The sequence below is a fragment of the Heloderma suspectum genome, chromosome 1, assembly GCF_057233095.1.
Source record: "Heloderma suspectum isolate Gila_16-S chromosome 1, 16-S_ref, whole genome shotgun sequence".
In the NCBI taxonomy this organism is placed as follows: domain Eukaryota; kingdom Metazoa; phylum Chordata; class Lepidosauria; order Squamata; family Helodermatidae; genus Heloderma; species Heloderma suspectum.
The window spans coordinates 228,319,125-228,338,584 of record NC_139458.1 but is presented as its reverse complement, the minus strand read 5'-3'; positions in this window follow the sequence as shown (position 1 = coordinate 228,338,584).

The window sequence follows — 19,460 nt, the reverse complement described above, 5'->3', positions numbered from 1 at the left end:
TGTTCTATTCCCAAATTAAATTAGGGTAAAAACCCAAGTTAGGGTTAGGGTTGGGGAGACTGGGCTTCCTAGGTAAGAAACGGGTTCTTGGGGAAGCCTAGCTTGGTGAATCAGCCTGAGTGGGACATCCAGATGTCTTCCATGCTGACATTTGGTACACTCTGTGGACGGCGGTATGTTTCAGTCCAAAGAGGAAATTAGGGTTGAGACTCAAATTAGGGTTAGGGTTGGCGAGACTTGGCTTCCCAGGATGGAACCAGGGCGTCTGTAAATCCAAGCATGTTGAAACAGATTGAGTGGCCCAACAGGATGTGTTCCCTCCTGTCTTTTAGTACACCGTGTGGACTGGGGGATGTTAAATTTCCTCTAGAAAATTTGGGTAAAAACCCCAGTTAGGGTTAGGGTTGGGGAGACTTGGCTTCCGAGGAGGGAACCAGGGTCTTGGGGAAGACTAGCTTGGTGAAACGAACTGAGCAGGTCATCAGAAATGGGTGCCGACCCTCTATAAGTACAACGTGAGGACGGGGCGATGTTTCAGTCAAAACAGGAAATTAGGGTTGAGACTCCAATTAGGGTTAGGGTTGGGGACACTAGGCTTCCCAGGAAGGAACCAGCATCTTGGTAAAGCCTAGATTGGTCAAACAGACTGAGTGAGCCATTGGAGGGTAACATACTGCCCATTAGTACAGCTTGTGGACAGGGACATGTTTCAGTCGCAAGAGGAAATTAGGGTTAAGACCCAACTGAGGGTTAGGGGTCAGGAGACTTGGCTTCCCAGAATGGAAACAGGGTGTTGCTGAAGCCAAGCATGGTGAAACAGCCTGAGAGGGCCAAAGGAATGGTATGCCTGCCGTCTTTTAGTACAACCTGTGGATGGGGGTTTGTTACAGTTGGACAAGTAAATTAGGGTTAAGACTCAAGTTAGGGTTAGGGTTCGGGAGACTTGGCTTCCCTGCAGTGAACCAGGGCCTCGGAAAAGCCAAGCATGTAGAAATAGGATAAGTGGGCCTGCAGGATGAGTTGCCTCCTGTCTTTTAGTACACCGCGTGGACGAGGGGATGTTCTATTCCCAAATTAAATTAGGGTAAAAACCCAAGTTAGGGTTAGGGTTGGGGAGACTGGGCTTCCTAGGTAAGAAACGGGTTCTTGGGGAAGCCTAGCTTGGTGAATCAGCCTGAGTGGGACATCCAGATGTCTTCCATGCTGACATTTGGTACACTCTGTGGACGGCGGTATGTTTCAGTCCAAAGAGGAAATTAGGGTTGAGACTCAAATTAGGGTTAGGGTTGGCGAGACTTGGCTTCCCAGGATGGAACCAGGGCGTCTGTAAAGCCAAGCATGTTGAAACAGATTGAGTGGCCCAACAGGATGTGTTCCCTCCTGTCTTTTAGTACACCGTGTGGACTGGGGGATGTTAAATTTCCTCTAGAAAATTTGGGTAAAAACCCCAGTTAGGGTTAGGGTTGGGGAGACTTGGCTTCCGAGGAGGGAACCAGGGTCTTGGGGAAGACTAGCTTGGTGAAACGAACTGAGCAGGTCATCAGAAATGGGTGCCGACCCTCTATAAGTACAACGTGAGGACGGGGCGATGTTTCAGTCAAAACAGGAAATTAGGGTTGAGACTCCAATTAGGGTTAGGGTTGGGGACACTAGGCTTCCCAGGAAGGAACCAGCATCTTGGTAAAGCCTAGATTGGTCAAACAGACTGAGTGAGCCATTGGAGGATAACATACTGCCCATTAGTACAGCTTGTGGACAGGGACATGTTTCAGTCCCAAGAGGAAATTAGGGTTAAGACCCAACTGAGGGTTAGGGGTCAGGAGACTTGGCTTCCCAGAATGGAAACAGGGTGTTGCTGAAGCCAAGCATGGTGAAACAGCCTGAGAGGGCCAAAGGAATGGTATGCCTGCCGTCTTTTAGTACAACCTGTGGATGGGGGTTTGTTACAGTTGCACAAGTAAATTAGGGTTAAGACTCAAGTTAGGGTTAGGGTTCGGGAGACTTGGCTTCCCTGGAGTGAACCAGGGCCTCGGAAAAGCCAAGCATGTAGAAATAGGATAAGTGGGCCTGCAGGATGAGTTGCCTCCTTTCTTTTAGTACACCGCGTGGACGAGGGGATGTTCTATTCCCAAATTAAATTAGGGTAAAAACCCAAGTTAGGGTTAGGGTTGGGGAGACTGGGCTTCCTAGGTAAGAAACGGGTTCTTGGGGAAGCCTAGCTTGGTGAATCAGCCTGAGTGGGACATCCAGATGTCTTCCATGCTGACATTTGGTACACTCTGTGGACGGCGGTATGTTTCAGTCCAAAGAGGAAATTAGGGTTGAGACTCAAATTAGGGTTAGGGTTGGCGAGACTTGGCTTCCCAGGATGGAACCAGGGCGTCTGTAAAGCCAAGCATGTTGAAACAGATTGAGTGGCCCAACAGGATGTGTTCCCTCCTGTCTTTTAGTACACCGTGTGGACTGGGGGATGTTAAATTTCCTCTAGAAAATTTGGGTAAAAACCCCAGTTAGGGTTAGGGTTGGGGAGACTTGGCTTCCGAGGAGGGAACCAGGGTCTTGGGGAAGACTAGCTTGGTGAAACGAACTGAGCAGGTCATCAGAAATGGGTGCCGACCCTCTATAAGTACAACGTGAGGACGGGGCGATGTTTCAGTCAAAACAGGAAATTAGGGTTGAGACTCCAATTAGGGTTAGGGTTGGGGACACTAGGCTTCCCAGGAAGGAACCAGCATCTTGGTAAAGCCTAGATTGGTCAAACAGACTGAGTGAGCCATTGGAGGATAACATACTGCCCATTAGTACAGCTTGTGGACAGGGACATGTTTCAGTCGCAAGAGGAAATTAGGGTTAAGACCCAACTGAGGGTTAGGGGTCAGGAGACTTGGCTTCCCAGAATGGAAACAGGGTGTTGCTGAAGCCAAGCATGGTGAAACAGCCTGAGAGGGCCAAAGGAATGGTATGCCTGCCGTCTTTTAGTACAACCTGTGGATGGGGGTTTGTTACAGTTGCACAAGTAAATTAGGGTTAAGACTCAAGTTAGGGTTAGGGTTCGGGAGACTTGGCTTCCCTGGAGTGAACCAGGGCCTCGGAAAAGCCAAGCATGTAGAAATAGGATAAGTGGGCCTGCAGGATGAGTTGCCTCCTGTCTTTTAGTACACCGCGTGGACGAGGGGATGTTCTATTCCCAAATTAAATTAGGGTAAAAACCCAAGTTAGGGTTAGGGTTGGGGAGACTGGGCTTCCTAGGTAAGAAACGGGTTCTTGGGGAAGCCTAGCTTGGTGAATCAGCCTGAGTGGGACATCCAGATGTCTTCCATGCTGACATTTGGTACACTCTGTGGACGGCGGTATGTTTCAGTCCAAAGAGGAAATTAGGGTTGAGACTCAAATTAGGGTTAGGGTTGGCGAGACTTGGCTTCCCAGGATGGAACCAGGGCGTCTGTAAAGCCAAGCATGTTGAAACAGATTGAGTGGCCCAACAGGATGTGTTCCCTCCTGTCTTTTAGTACACCGTGTGGACTGGGGGATGTTAAATTTCCTCTAGAAAATTTGGGTAAAAACCCAAGTTAGGGTTAGGGTTGGGGAGACTTGGCTTCCGAGGAGGGAACCAGGGTCTTGGGGAAGACTAGCTTGGTGAAACGAACTGAGCAGGTCATCAGAAATGGGTGCCGACCCTCTATAAGTACAACGTGAGGACGGGGCGATGTTTCAGTCAAAACAGGAAATTAGGGTTGAGACTCCAATTAGGGTTAGGGTTGGGGACACTAGGCTTCCCAGGAAGGAACCAGCATCTTGGTAAAGCCTAGATTGGTCAAACAGACTGAGTGAGCCATTGGAGGATAACATACTGCCCATTAGTACAGCTTGTGGACAGGGACATGTTTCAGTCCCAAGAGGAAATTAGGGTTAAGACCCAACTGAGGGTTAGGGGTCAGGAGACTTGGCTTCCCAGAATGGAAACAGGGTGTTGCTGAAGCCAAGCATGGTGAAACAGCCTGAGAGGGCCAAAGGAATGGTATGCCTGCCGTCTTTTAGTACAACCTGTGGATGGGGGTTTGTTACAGTTGCACAAGTAAATTAGGGTTAAGACTCAAGTTAGGGTTAGGGTTCGGGAGACTTGGCTTCCCTGGAGTGAACCAGGGCCTCGGAAAAGCCAAGCATGTAGAAATAGGATAAGTGGGCCTGCAGGATGAGTTGCCTCCTTTCTTTTAGTACACCGCGTGGACGAGGGGATGTTCTATTCCCAAATTAAATTAGGGTAAAAACCCAAGTTAGGGTTAGGGTTGGGGAGACTGGGCTTCCTAGGTAAGAAACGGGTTCTTGGGGAAGCCTAGCTTGGTGAATCAGCCTGAGTGGGACATCCAGATGTCTTCCATGCTGACATTTGGTACACTCTGTGGACGGCGGTATGTTTCAGTCCAAAGAGGAAATTAGGGTTGAGACTCAAATTAGGGTTAGGGTTGGCGAGACTTGGCTTCCCAGGATGGAACCAGGGCGTCTGTAAAGCCAAGCATGTTGAAACAGATTGAGTGGCCCAACAGGATGTGTTCCCTCCTGTCTTTTAGTACACCGTGTGGACTGGGGGATGTTAAATTTCCTCTAGAAAATTTGGGTAAAAACCCCAGTTAGGGTTAGGGTTGGGGAGACTTGGCTTCCGAGGAGGGAACCAGGGTCTTGGGGAAGACTAGCTTGGTGAAACGAACTGAGCAGGTCATCAGAAATGGGTGCCGACCCTCTATAAGTACAACGTGAGGACGGGGCGATGTTTCAGTCAAAACAGGAAATTAGGGTTGAGACTCCAATTAGGGTTAGGGTTGGGGACACTAGGCTTCCCAGGAAGGAACCAGCATCTTGGTAAAGCCTAGATTGGTCAAACAGACTGAGTGAGCCATTGGAGGATAACATACTGCCCATTAGTACAGCTTGTGGACAGGGACATGTTTCAGTCGCAAGAGGAAATTAGGGTTAAGACCCAACTGAGGGTTAGGGGTCAGGAGACTTGGCTTCCCAGAATGGAAACAGGGTGTTGCTGAAGCCAAGCATGGTGAAACAGCCTGAGAGGGCCAAAGGAATGGTATGCCTGCCGTCTTTTAGTACAACCTGTGGATGGGGGTTTGTTACAGTTGCACAAGTAAATTAGGGTTAAGACTCAAGTTAGGGTTAGGGTTCGGGAGACTTGGCTTCCCTGCAGTGAACCAGGGCCTCGGAAAAGCCAAGCATGTAGAAATAGGATAAGTGGGCCTGCAGGATGAGTTGCCTCCTGTCTTTTAGTACACCGCGTGGACGAGGGGATGTTCTATTCCCAAATTAAATTAGGGTAAAAACCCAAGTTAGGGTTAGGGTTGGCGAGACTGGGCTTCCTAGGTAAGAAACGGGTTCTTGGGGAAGCCTAGCTTGGTGAATCAGCCTGAGTGGGACATCAAGATGTCTTCCATGCTGACATTTGGTACACTCTGTGGACGGCGGTATGTTTCAGTCCAAAGAGGAAATTAGGGTTGAGACTCAAATTAGGGTTAGGGTTGGCGAGACTTGGCTTCCCAGGATGGAACCAGGGCGTCTGTAAAGCCACGCATGTTGAAACAGATTGAGTGGCCCAACAGGATGTGTTCCCTCCTGTCTTTTAGTACACCGCGTGGACTGGGGGATGTTGACGTTCCTCTAGAAAATTTGGGTAAAAACCCAAGTTAGGGTTAGGGTTGGGGAGACTTGGCTTCCGAGGAGAGAACCAGGGTCTTGGGGAAGACTAGCTTGGTGAAACGAACTGAGCAGGTCATCAGAAAGGGGTGCCGACCCTCTATAAGTACAACGTGAGGACGGGGCGTTGTTTCAGTCAAAACAGGAAATTAGGGTTGAGACTCAAATTAGGGTTAGGGTTGGGGACACTAGGCTTCCCAGGAAGGAACCAGCATCTTGGTAAAGCCTAGATTGGTCAAACAGACTGAGTGAGCCATTGGAGGATAACATACTGCCCATTAGTACAGCTTGTGGACAGGGACATGTTTCAGTCGCAAGAGGAAATTAGGGTTAAGACCCAACTGAGGGTTAGGGGTCAGGAGACTTGGCTTCCCAGAATGGAAACAGGGTGTTGCTGAAGCCAAGCATGGTGAAACAGCCTGAGAGGGCCAAAGGAATGGGATGCCTGCCGTCTTTTAGTACAACCTGTGGATGGGGGTTTGTTACAGTTGCACAAGTAAATTAGGGTTAAGACTCAAGTTAGGGTTAGGGTTCGGGAGACTTGGCTTCCCTGGAGTGAACCAGGGCCTCGGAAAAGCCAAGCATGTAGAAATAGGATAAGTGGGCCTGCAGGATGAGTTCCCTCCTGTCTTTTAGTACACCGCGTGGACGAGGGGATGTTCTATTCCCAAATTAAATTAGGGTAAAAACCCAAGTTAGGGTTAGGGTTGGGGAGACTGGGCTTCCTAGGTAAGAAACGGGTTCTTGGGGAAGCCTAGCTTGGTGAATCAGCCTGAGTGGGACATCCAGATGTCTTCCATGCTGACATTTGGTACACTCTGTGGACGGCGGTATGTTTCAGTCCAAAGAGGAAATTAGGGTTGAGACTCAAATTAGGGTTAGGGTTGGCGAGACTTGGCTTCCCAGGATGGAACCAGGGCGTCTGTAAAGCCAAGCATGTTGAAACAGATTGAGTGGCCCAACAGGATGTGTTCCCTCCTGTCTTTTAGTACACCGTGTGGACTGGGGGATGTTAAATTTCCTCTAGAAAATTTGGGTAAAAACCCCAGTTAGGGTTAGGGTTGGGGAGACTTGGCTTCCGAGGAGGGAACCAGGGTCTTGGGGAAGACTAGCTTGGTGAAACGAACTGAGCAGGTCATCAGAAATGGGTGCCGACCCTCTATAAGTACAACGTGAGGACGGGGCGATGTTTCAGTCAAAACAGGAAATTAGGGTTGAGACTCCAATTAGGGTTAGGGTTGGGGACACTAGGCTTCCCAGGAAGGAACCAGCATCTTGGTAAAGCCTAGATTGGTCAAACAGACTGAGTGAGCCATTGGAGGGTAACATACTGCCCATTAGTACAGCTTGTGGACAGGGACATGTTTCAGTCGCAAGAGGAAATTAGGGTTAAGACCCAACTGAGGGTTAGGGGTCAGGAGACTTGGCTTCCCAGAATGGAAACAGGGTGTTGCTGAAGCCAAGCATGGTGAAACAGCCTGAGAGGGCCAAAGGAATGGTATGCCTGCCGTCTTTTAGTACAACCTGTGGATGGGGGTTTGTTACAGTTGGACAAGTAAATTAGGGTTAAGACTCAAGTTAGGGTTAGGGTTCGGGAGACTTGGCTTCCCTGCAGTGAACCAGGGCCTCGGAAAAGCCAAGCATGTAGAAATAGGATAAGTGGGCCTGCAGGATGAGTTGCCTCCTGTCTTTTAGTACACCGCGTGGACGAGGGGATGTTCTATTCCCAAATTAAATTAGGGTAAAAACCCAAGTTAGGGTTAGGGTTGGGGAGACTGGGCTTCCTAGGTAAGAAACGGGTTCTTGGGGAAGCCTAGCTTGGTGAATCAGCCTGAGTGGGACATCCAGATGTCTTCCATGCTGACATTTGGTACACTCTGTGGACGGCGGTATGTTTCAGTCCAAAGAGGAAATTAGGGTTGAGACTCAAATTAGGGTTAGGGTTGGCGAGACTTGGCTTCCCAGGATGGAACCAGGGCGTCTGTAAAGCCAAGCATGTTGAAACAGATTGAGTGGCCCAACAGGATGTGTTCCCTCCTGTCTTTTAGTACACCGTGTGGACTGGGGGATGTTAAATTTCCTCTAGAAAATTTGGGTAAAAACCCCAGTTAGGGTTAGGGTTGGGGAGACTTGGCTTCCGAGGAGGGAACCAGGGTCTTGGGGAAGACTAGCTTGGTGAAACGAACTGAGCAGGTCATCAGAAATGGGTGCCGACCCTCTATAAGTACAACGTGAGGACGGGGCGATGTTTCAGTCAAAACAGGAAATTAGGGTTGAGACTCCAATTAGGGTTAGGGTTGGGGACACTAGGCTTCCCAGGAAGGAACCAGCATCTTGGTAAAGCCTAGATTGGTCAAACAGACTGAGTGAGCCATTGGAGGATAACATACTGCCCATTAGTACAGCTTGTGGACAGGGACATGTTTCAGTCCCAAGAGGAAATTAGGGTTAAGACCCAACTGAGGGTTAGGGGTCAGGAGACTTGGCTTCCCAGAATGGAAACAGGGTGTTGCTGAAGCCAAGCATGGTGAAACAGCCTGAGAGGGCCAAAGGAATGGTATGCCTGCCGTCTTTTAGTACAACCTGTGGATGGGGGTTTGTTACAGTTGCACAAGTAAATTAGGGTTAAGACTCAAGTTAGGGTTAGGGTTCGGGAGACTTGGCTTCCCTGGAGTGAACCAGGGCCTCGGAAAAGCCAAGCATGTAGAAATAGGATAAGTGGGCCTGCAGGATGAGTTGCCTCCTTTCTTTTAGTACACCGCGTGGACGAGGGGATGTTCTATTCCCAAATTAAATTAGGGTAAAAACCCAAGTTAGGGTTAGGGTTGGGGAGACTGGGCTTCCTAGGTAAGAAACAGGTTCTTGGGGAAGCCTAGCTTGGTGAATCAGCCTGAGTGGGACATCCAGATGTCTTCCATGCTGACATTTGGTACACTCTGTGGACGGCGGTATGTTTCAGTCCAAAGAGGAAATTAGGGTTGAGACTCAAATTAGGGTTAGGGTTGGCGAGACTTGGCTTCCCAGGATGGAACCAGGGCGTCTGTAAAGCCAAGCATGTTGAAACAGATTGAGTGGCCCAACAGGATGTGTTCCCTCCTGTCTTTTAGTACACCGTGTGGACTGGGGGATGTTAAATTTCCTCTAGAAAATTTGGGTAAAAACCCAAGTTAGGGTTAGGGTTGGGGAGACTTGGCTTCCGAGGAGGGAACCAGGGTCTTGGGGAAGACTAGCTTGGTGAAACGAACTGAGCAGGTCATCAGAAATGGGTGCCGACCCTCTATAAGTACAACGTGAGGACGGGGCGATGTTTCAGTCAAAACAGGAAATTAGGGTTGAGACTCCAATTAGGGTTAGGGTTGGGGACACTAGGCTTCCCAGGAAGGAACCAGCATCTTGGTAAAGCCTAGATTGGTCAAACAGACTGAGTGAGCCATTGGAGGATAACATACTGCCCATTAGTACAGCTTGTGGACAGGGACATGTTTCAGTCGCAAGAGGAAATTAGGGTTAAGACCCAACTGAGGGTTAGGGGTCAGGAGACTTGGCTTCCCAGAATGGAAACAGGGTGTTGCTGAAGCCAAGCATGGTGAAACAGCCTGAGAGGGCCAAAGGAATGGTATGCCTGCCGTCTTTTAGTACAACCTGTGGATGGGGGTTTGTTACAGTTGCACAAGTAAATTAGGGTTAAGACTCAAGTTAGGGTTAGGGTTCGGGAGACTTGGCTTCCCTGGAGTGAACCAGGGCCTCGGAAAAGCCAAGCATGTAGAAATAGGATAAGTGGGCCTGCAGGATGAGTTGCCTCCTGTCTTTTAGTACACCGCGTGGACGAGGGGATGTTCTATTCCCAAATTAAATTAGGGTAAAAACCCAAGTTAGGGTTAGGGTTGGCGAGACTGGGCTTCCTAGGTAAGAAACGGGTTCTTGGGGAAGCCTAGCTTGGTGAATCAGCCTGAGTGGGACATCAGGATGTCTTCCATGCTGACATTTGGTACACTCTGTGGACGGCGGTATGTTTCAGTCCAAAGAGGAAATTAGGGTTGAGACTCAAATTAGGGTTAGGGTTGGCGAGACTTGGCTTCCCAGGATGGAAGCAGGGCGTCTGTAAAGCCACGCATGTTGAAACAGATTGAGTGGCCCAACAGGATGTGTTCCCTCCTGTCTTTTAGTACACCGCGTGGACTGGGGGATGTTGACGTTCCTCTAGAAAATTTGGGTAAAAACCCAAGTTAGGGTTAGGGTTGGGGAGACTTGGCTTCCGAGGAGAGAACCAGGGTCTTGGGGAAGACTAGCTTGGTGAAACGAACTGAGCAGGTCATCAGAAAGGGGTGCCGACCCTCTATAAGTACAACGTGAGGACGGGGCGTTGTTTCAGTCAAAACAGGAAATTAGGGTTGAGACTCAAATTAGGGTTAGGGTTGGGGACACTAGGCTTCCCAGGAAGGAACCAGCATCTTGGTAAAGCCTAGATTGGTCAAACAGACTGAGTGAGCCATTGGAGGATAACATACTGCCCATTAGTACAGCTTGTGGACAGGGACATGTTTCAGTCGCAAGAGGAAATTAGGGTTAAGACCCAACTGAGGGTTAGGGGTCAGGAGACTTGGCTTCCCAGAATGGAAACAGGGTGTTGCTGAAGCCAAGCATGGTGAAACAGCCTGAGAGGGCCAAAGGAATGGGATGCCTGCCGTCTTTTAGTACAACCTGTGGATGGGGGTTTGTTACAGTTGCACAAGTAAATTAGGGTTAAGACTCAAGTTAGGGTTAGGGTTCGGGAGACTTGGCTTCCCTGGAGTGAACCAGGGCCTCGGAAAAGCCAAGCATGTAGAAATAGGATAAGTGGGCCTGCAGGATGAGTTCCCTCCTGTCTTTTAGTACACCGCGTGGACGAGGGGATGTTCTATTCCCAAATTAAATTAGGGTAAAAACCCAAGTTAGGGTTAGGGTTGGGGAGACTGGGCTTCCTAGGTAAGAAACGGGTTCTTGGGGAAGCCTAGCTTGGTGAATCAGCCTGAGTGGGACATCCAGATGTCTTCCATGCTGACATTTGGTACACTCTGTGGACGGCGGTATGTTTCAGTCCAAAGAGGAAATTAGGGTTGAGACTCAAATTAGGGTTAGGGTTGGCGAGACTTGGCTTCCCAGGATGGAACCAGGGCGTCTGTAAAGCCAAGCATGTTGAAACAGATTGAGTGGCCCAACAGGATGTGTTCCCTCCTGTCTTTTAGTACACCGTGTGGACTGGGGGATGTTAAATTTCCTCTAGAAAATTTGGGTAAAAACCCCAGTTAGGGTTAGGGTTGGGGAGACTTGGCTTCCGAGGAGGGAACCAGGGTCTTGGGGAAGACTAGCTTGGTGAAACGAACTGAGCAGGTCATCAGAAATGGGTGCCGACCCTCTATAAGTACAACGTGAGGACGGGGCGATGTTTCAGTCAAAACAGGAAATTAGGGTTGAGACTCCAATTAGGGTTAGGGTTGGGGACACTAGGCTTCCCAGGAAGGAACCAGCATCTTGGTAAAGCCTAGATTGGTCAAACAGACTGAGTGAGCCATTGGAGGGTAACATACTGCCCATTAGTACAGCTTGTGGACAGGGACATGTTTCAGTCGCAAGAGGAAATTAGGGTTAAGACCCAACTGAGGGTTAGGGGTCAGGAGACTTGGCTTCCCAGAATGGAAACAGGGTGTTGCTGAAGCCAAGCATGGTGAAACAGCCTGAGAGGGCCAAAGGAATGGTATGCCTGCCGTCTTTTAGTACAACCTGTGGATGGGGGGTTGTTACAGTTGGACAAGTAAATTAGGGTTAAGACTCAAGTTAGGGTTAGGGTTCGGGAGACTTGGCTTCCCTGCAGTGAACCAGGGCCTCGGAAAAGCCAAGCATGTAGAAATAGGATAAGTGGGCCTGCAGGATGAGTTGCCTCCTGTCTTTTAGTACACCGCGTGGACGAGGGGATGTTCTATTCCCAAATTAAATTAGGGTAAAAACCCAAGTTAGGGTTAGGGTTGGGGAGACTGGGCTTCCTAGGTAAGAAACGGGTTCTTGGGGAAGCCTAGCTTGGTGAATCAGCCTGAGTGGGACATCCAGATGTCTTCCATGCTGACATTTGGTACACTCTGTGGACGGCGGTATGTTTCAGTCCAAAGAGGAAATTAGGGTTGAGACTCAAATTAGGGTTAGGGTTGGCGAGACTTGGCTTCCCAGGATGGAACCAGGGCGTCTGTAAAGCCAAGCATGTTGAAACAGATTGAGTGGCCCAACAGGATGTGTTCCCTCCTGTCTTTTAGTACACCGTGTGGACTGGGGGATGTTAAATTTCCTCTAGAAAATTTGGGTAAAAACCCCAGTTAGGGTTAGGGTTGGGGAGACTTGGCTTCCGAGGAGGGAACCAGGGTCTTGGGGAAGACTAGCTTGGTGAAACGAACTGAGCAGGTCATCAGAAATGGGTGCCGACCCTCTATAAGTACAACGTGAGGACGGGGCGATGTTTCAGTCAAAACAGGAAATTAGGGTTGAGACTCCAATTAGGGTTAGGGTTGGGGACACTAGGCTTCCCAGGAAGGAACCAGCATCTTGGTAAAGCCTAGATTGGTCAAACAGACTGAGTGAGCCATTGGAGGATAACATACTGCCCATTAGTACAGCTTGTGGACAGGGACATGTTTCAGTCCCAAGAGGAAATTAGGGTTAAGACCCAACTGAGGGTTAGGGGTCAGGAGACTTGGCTTCCCAGAATGGAAACAGGGTGTTGCTGAAGCCAAGCATGGTGAAACAGCCTGAGAGGGCCAAAGGAATGGTATGCCTGCCGTCTTTTAGTACAACCTGTGGATGGGGGTTTGTTACAGTTGCACAAGTAAATTAGGGTTAAGACTCAAGTTAGGGTTAGGGTTCGGGAGACTTGGCTTCCCTGGAGTGAACCAGGGCCTCGGAAAAGCCAAGCATGTAGAAATAGGATAAGTGGGCCTGCAGGATGAGTTGCCTCCTTTCTTTTAGTACACCGCGTGGACGAGGGGATGTTCTATTCCCAAATTAAATTAGGGTAAAAACCCAAGTTAGGGTTAGGGTTGGGGAGACTGGGCTTCCTAGGTAAGAAACGGGTTCTTGGGGAAGCCTAGCTTGGTGAATCAGCCTGAGTGGGACATCCAGATGTCTTCCATGCTGACATTTGGTACACTCTGTGGACGGCGGTATGTTTCAGTCCAAAGAGGAAATTAGGGTTGAGACTCAAATTAGGGTTAGGGTTGGCGAGACTTGGCTTCCCAGGATGGAACCAGGGCGTCTGTAAAGCCAAGCATGTTGAAACAGATTGAGTGGCCCAACAGGATGTGTTCCCTCCTGTCTTTTAGTACACCGTGTGGACTGGGGGATGTTAAATTTCCTCTAGAAAATTTGGGTAAAAACCCCAGTTAGGGTTAGGGTTGGGGAGACTTGGCTTCCGAGGAGGGAACCAGGGTCTTGGGGAAGACTAGCTTGGTGAAACGAACTGAGCAGGTCATCAGAAATGGGTGCCGACCCTCTATAAGTACAACGTGAGGACGGGGCGATGTTTCAGTCAAAACAGGAAATTAGGGTTGAGACTCCAATTAGGGTTAGGGTTGGGGACACTAGGCTTCCCAGGAAGGAACCAGCATCTTGGTAAAGCCTAGATTGGTCAAACAGACTGAGTGAGCCATTGGAGGATAACATACTGCCCATTAGTACAGCTTGTGGACAGGGACATGTTTCAGTCGCAAGAGGAAATTAGGGTTAAGACCCAACTGAGGGTTAGGGGTCAGGAGACTTGGCTTCCCAGAATGGAAACAGGGTGTTGCTGAAGCCAAGCATGGTGAAACAGCCTGAGAGGGCCAAAGGAATGGTATGCCTGCCGTCTTTTAGTACAACCTGTGGATGGGGGTTTGTTACAGTTGCACAAGTAAATTAGGGTTAAGACTCAAGTTAGGGTTAGGGTTCGGGAGACTTGGCTTCCCTGGAGTGAACCAGGGCCTCGGAAAAGCCAAGCATGTAGAAATAGGATAAGTGGGCCTGCAGGATGAGTTGCCTCCTGTCTTTTAGTACACCGCGTGGACGAGGGGATGTTCTATTCCCAAATTAAATTAGGGTAAAAACCCAAGTTAGGGTTAGGGTTGGGGAGACTGGGCTTCCTAGGTAAGAAACGGGTTCTTGGGGAAGCCTAGCTTGGTGAATCAGCCTGAGTGGGACATCCAGATGTCTTCCATGCTGACATTTGGTACACTCTGTGGACGGCGGTATGTTTCAGTCCAAAGAGGAAATTAGGGTTGAGACTCAAATTAGGGTTAGGGTTGGCGAGACTTGGCTTCCCAGGATGGAACCAGGGCGTCTGTAAAGCCAAGCATGTTGAAACAGATTGAGTGGCCCAACAGGATGTGTTCCCTCCTGTCTTTTAGTACACCGTGTGGACTGGGGGATGTTAAATTTCCTCTAGAAAATTTGGGTAAAAACCCAAGTTAGGGTTAGGGTTGGGGAGACTTGGCTTCCGAGGAGGGAACCAGGGTCTTGGGGAAGACTAGCTTGGTGAAACGAACTGAGCAGGTCATCAGAAAGGGGTGCCGACCCTCTATAAGTACAACGTGAGGATGGGGCGTTGTTTCAGTCAAAACAGGAAATTAGGGTTGAGACTCCAATTAGGGTTAGGGTTGGGGACACTAGGCTTCCCAGGAAGGAACCAGCATCTTGGTAAAGCCTAGATTGGTCAAACAGACTGAGTGAGCCATTGGAGGATAACATACTGCCCATTAGTACAGCTTGTGGACAGGGACATGTTTCAGTCGCAAGAGGAAATTAGGGTTAAGACCCAACTGAGGGTTAGGGGTCAGGAGACTTTGCTTCCCAGAATGGAAACAGGGTGTTGCTGAAGCCAAGCATGGTGAAACAGCCTGAGAGGGCCAAAGGAATGGGATGCCTGCCGTCTTTTAGTACAACCTGTGGATGGGGGTTTGTTACAGTTGCACAAGTAAATTAGGGTTAAGACTCAAGTTAGGGTTAGGGTTCGGGAGACTTGGCTTCCCTGGAGTGAACCAGGGCCTCGGAAAAGCCAAGCATGTAGAAATAGGATAAGTGGGCCTGCAGGATGAGTTGCCTCCTGTCTTTTAGTACACCGCGTGGACGAGGGGATGTTCTATTCCCAAATTAAATTAGGGTAAAAACCCAAGTTAGGGTTAGGGTTGGGGAGACTGGGCTTCCTAGGTAAGAAACGGGTTCTTGGGGAAGCCTAGCTTGGTGAATCAGCCTGAGTGGGACATCCAGATGTCTTCCATGCTGACATTTGGTACACTCTGTGGACGGCGGTATGTTTCAGTCCAAAGAGGAAATTAGGGTTGAGACTCAAATTAGGGTTAGGGTTGGCGAGACTTGGCTTCCCAGGATGGAACCAGGGCGTCTGTAAAGCCAAGCATGTTGAAACAGATTGAGTGGCCCAACAGGATGTGTTCCCTCCTGTCTTTTAGTACACCGTGTGGACTGGGGGATGTTAAATTTCCTCTAGAAAATTTGGGTAAAAACCCCAGTTAGGGTTAGGGTTGGGGAGACTTGGCTTCCGAGGAGGGAACCAGGGTCTTGGGGAAGACTAGCTTGGTGAAACGAACTGAGCAGGTCATCAGAAATGGGTGCCGACCCTCTATAAGTACAACGTGAGGACGGGGCGATGTTTCAGTCAAAACAGGAAATTAGGGTTGAGACTCAAATTAGGGTTAGGGTTGGGGACACTAGGCTTCCCAGGAAGGAACCAGCATCTTGGTAAAGCCTAGATTGGTCAAACAGACTGAGTGAGCCATTGGAGGATAACATACTGCCCATTAGTACAGCTTGTGGACAGGGACATGTTTCAGTCGCAAGAGGAAATTAGGGTTAAGACCCAACTGAGGGTTAGGGGTCAGGAGACTTGGCTTCCCAGAATGGAAACAGGGTGTTGCTGAAGCCAAGCATGGTGAAACAGCCTGAGAGGGCCAAAGGAATGGTATGCCTGCCGTCTTTTAGTACAACCTGTGGATGGGGGTTTGTTACAGTTGCACAAGTAAATTAGGGTTAAGACTCAAGTTAGGGTTAGGGTTCGGGAGACTTGGCTTCCCTGGAGTGAACCAGGGCCTCGGAAAAGCCAAGCATGTAGAAATAGGATAAGTGGGCCTGCAGGATGAGTTGCCTCCTTTCTTTTAGTACACCGCGTGGACGAGGGGATGTTCTATTCCCAAATTAAATTAGGGTAAAAACCCAAGTTAGGGTTAGGGTTGGGGAGACTGGGCTTCCTAGGTAAGAAACGGGTTCTTGGGGAAGCCTAGCTTGGTGAATCAGCCTGAGTGGGACATCCAGATGTCTTCCATGCTGACATTTGGTACACTCTGTGGACGGCGGTATGTTTCAGTCCAAAGAGGAAATTAGGGTTGAGACTCAAATTAGGGTTAGGGTTGGCGAGACTTGGCTTCCCAGGATGGAACCAGGGCGTCTGTAAAGCCAAGCATGTTGAAACAGATTGAGTGGCCCAACAGGATGTGTTCCCTCCTGTCTTTTAGTACACCGTGTGGACTGGGGGATGTTAAATTTCCTCTAGAAAATTTGGGTAAAAACCCCAGTTAGGGTTAGGGTTGGGGAGACTTGGCTTCCGAGGAGGGAACCAGGGTCTTGGGGAAGACTAGCTTGGTGAAACGAACTGAGCAGGTCATCAGAAATGGGTGCCGACCCTCTATAAGTACAACGTGAGGACGGGGCGATGTTTCAGTCAAAACAGGAAATTAGGGTTGAGACTCCAATTAGGGTTAGGGTTGGGGACACTAGGCTTCCCAGGAAGGAACCAGCATCTTGGTAAAGCCTAGATTGGTCAAACAGACTGAGTGAGCCATTGGAGGATAACATACTGCCCATTAGTACAGCTTGTGGACAGGGACATGTTTCAGTCGCAAGAGGAAATTAGGGTTAAGACCCAACTGAGGGTTAGGGGTCAGGAGACTTGGCTTCCCAGAATGGAAACAGGGTGTTGCTGAAGCCAAGCATGGTGAAACAGCCTGAGAGGGCCAAAGGAATGGTATGCCTGCCGTCTTTTAGTACAACCTGTGGATGGGGGTTTGTTACAGTTGCACAAGTAAATTAGGGTTAAGACTCAAGTTAGGGTTAGGGTTCGGGAGACTTGGCTTCCCTGGAGTGAACCAGGGCCTCGGAAAAGCCAAGCATGTAGAAATAGGATAAGTGGGCCTGCAGGATGAGTTGCCTCCTGTCTTTTAGTACACCGCGTGGACGAGGGGATGTTCTATTCCCAAATTAAATTAGGGTAAAAACCCAAGTTAGGGTTAGGGTTGGGGAGACTGGGCTTCCTAGGTAAGAAACGGGTTCTTGGGGAAGCCTAGCTTGGTGAATCAGCCTGAGTGGGACATCCAGATGTCTTCCATGCTGACATTTGGTACACTCTGTGGACGGCGGTATGTTTCAGTCCAAAGAGGAAATTAGGGTTGAGACTCAAATTAGGGTTAGGGTTGGCGAGACTTGGCTTCCCAGGATGGAACCAGGGCGTCTGTAAAGCCAAGCATGTTGAAACAGATTGAGTGGCCCAACAGGATGTGTTCCCTCCTGTCTTTTAGTACACCGTGTGGACTGGGGGATGTTAAATTTCCTCTAGAAAATTTGGGTAAAAACCCAAGTTAGGGTTAGGGTTGGGGAGACTTGGCTTCCGAGGAGGGAACCAGGGTCTTGGGGAAGACTAGCTTGGTGAAACGAACTGAGCAGGTCATCAGAAAGGGGTGCCGACCCTCTATAAGTACAACGTGAGGACGGGGCGTTGTTTCAGTCAAAACAGGAAATTAGGGTTGAGACTCCAATTAGGGTTAGGGTTGGGGACACTAGGCTTCCCAGGAAGGAAACAGCATCTTGGTAAAGCCTAGATTGGTCAAACAGACTGAGTGAGCCATTGGAGGATAACATACTGCCCATTAGTACAGCTTGTGGACAGGGACATGTTTCAGTCGCAAGAGGAAATTAGGGTTAAGACCCAACTGAGGGTTAGGGGTCAGGAGACTTTGCTTCCCAGAATGGAAACAGGGTGTTGCTGAAGCCAAGCATGGTGAAACAGCCTGAGAGGGCCAAAGGAATGGGATGCCTGCCGTCTTTTAGTACAACCTGTGGATGGGGGTTTGTTACAGTTGCACAAGTAAATTAGGGTTAAGACTCAAGTTAGGGTTAGGGTTCGGGAGACTTGGCTTCCCTGGAGTGAACCAGGGCCTCGGAAAAGCCAAGCATGTAGAAATAGGATAAGTGGGCCTGCAGGATGAGTTCCCTCCTGTCTTTTAGTACACCGCGTGGACGAGGGGATGTTCTATTCCCAAATTAAATTAGGGTAAAAACCCAAGTTAGGGTTAGGGTTGGGGAGACTGGGCTTCCTAGGTAAGAAACGGGTTCTTGGGGAAGCCTAGCTTGGTGAATCAGCCTGAGTGGGACATCCAGATGTCTTCCATGCTGACATTTGGTACACTCTGTGGACGGCGGTATGTTTCAGTCCAAAGAGGAAATTAGGGTTGAGACTCAAATTAGGGTTAGGGTTGGCGAGACTTGGCTTCCCAGGATGGAACCAGGGCGTCTGTAAAGCCAAGCATGTTGAAACAGATTGAGTGGCCCAACAGGATGTGTTCCCTCCTGTCTTTTAGTACACCGTGTGGACTGGGGGATGTTAAATTTCCTCTAGAAAATTTGGGTAAAAACCCCAGTTAGGGTTAGGGTTGGGGAGACTTGGCTTCCGAGGAGGGAACCAGGGTCTTGGGGAAGACTAGCTTGGTGAAACGAACTGAGCAGGTCATCAGAAATGGGTGCCGACCCTCTATAAGTACAACGTGAGGACGGGGCGATGTTTCAGTCAAAACAGGAAATTAGGGTTGAGACTCCAATTAGGGTTAGGGTTGGGGACACTAGGCTTCCCAGGAAGGAACCAGCATCTTGGTAAAGCCTAGATTGGTCAAACAGACTGAGTGAGCCATTGGAGGGTAACATACTGCCCATTAGTACAGCTTGTGGACAGGGACATGTTTCAGTCGCAAGAGGAAATTAGGGTTAAGACCCAACTGAGGGTTAGGGGTCAGGAGACTTGGCTTCCCAGAATGGAAACAGGGTGTTGCTGAAGCCAAGCATGGTGAAACAGCCTGAGAGGGCCAAAGGAATGGTATGCCTGCCGTCTTTTAGTACAACCTGTGGATGGGGGTTTGTTACAGTTGGACAAGTAAATTAGGGTTAAGACTCAAGTTAGGGTTAGGGTTCGGGAGACTTGGCTTCCCTGCAGTGAACCAGGGCCTCGGAAAAGCCAAGCATGTAGAAATAGGATAAGTGGGCCTGCAGGATGAGTTGCCTCCTGTCTTTTAGTACACCGCGTGGACGAGGGGATGTTCTATTCCCAAATTAAATTAGGGTAAAAACCCAAGTTAGGGTTAGGGTTGGGGAGACTGGGCTTCCTAGGTAAGAAACGGGTTCTTGGGGAAGCCTAGCTTGGTGAATCAGCCTGAGTGGGACATCCAGATGTCTTCCATGCTGACATTTGGTACACTCTGTGGACGGCGGTATGTTTCAGTCCAAAGAGGAAATTAGGGTTGAGACTCAAATTAGGGTTAGGGTTGGCGAGACTTGGCTTCCCAGGATGGAACCAGGGCGTCTGTAAAGCCAAGCATGTTGAAACAGATTGAGTGGCCCAACAGGATGTGTTCCCTCCTGTCTTTTAGTACACCGTGTGGACTGGGGGATGTTAAATTTCCTCTAGAAAATTTGGGTAAAAACCCCAGTTAGGG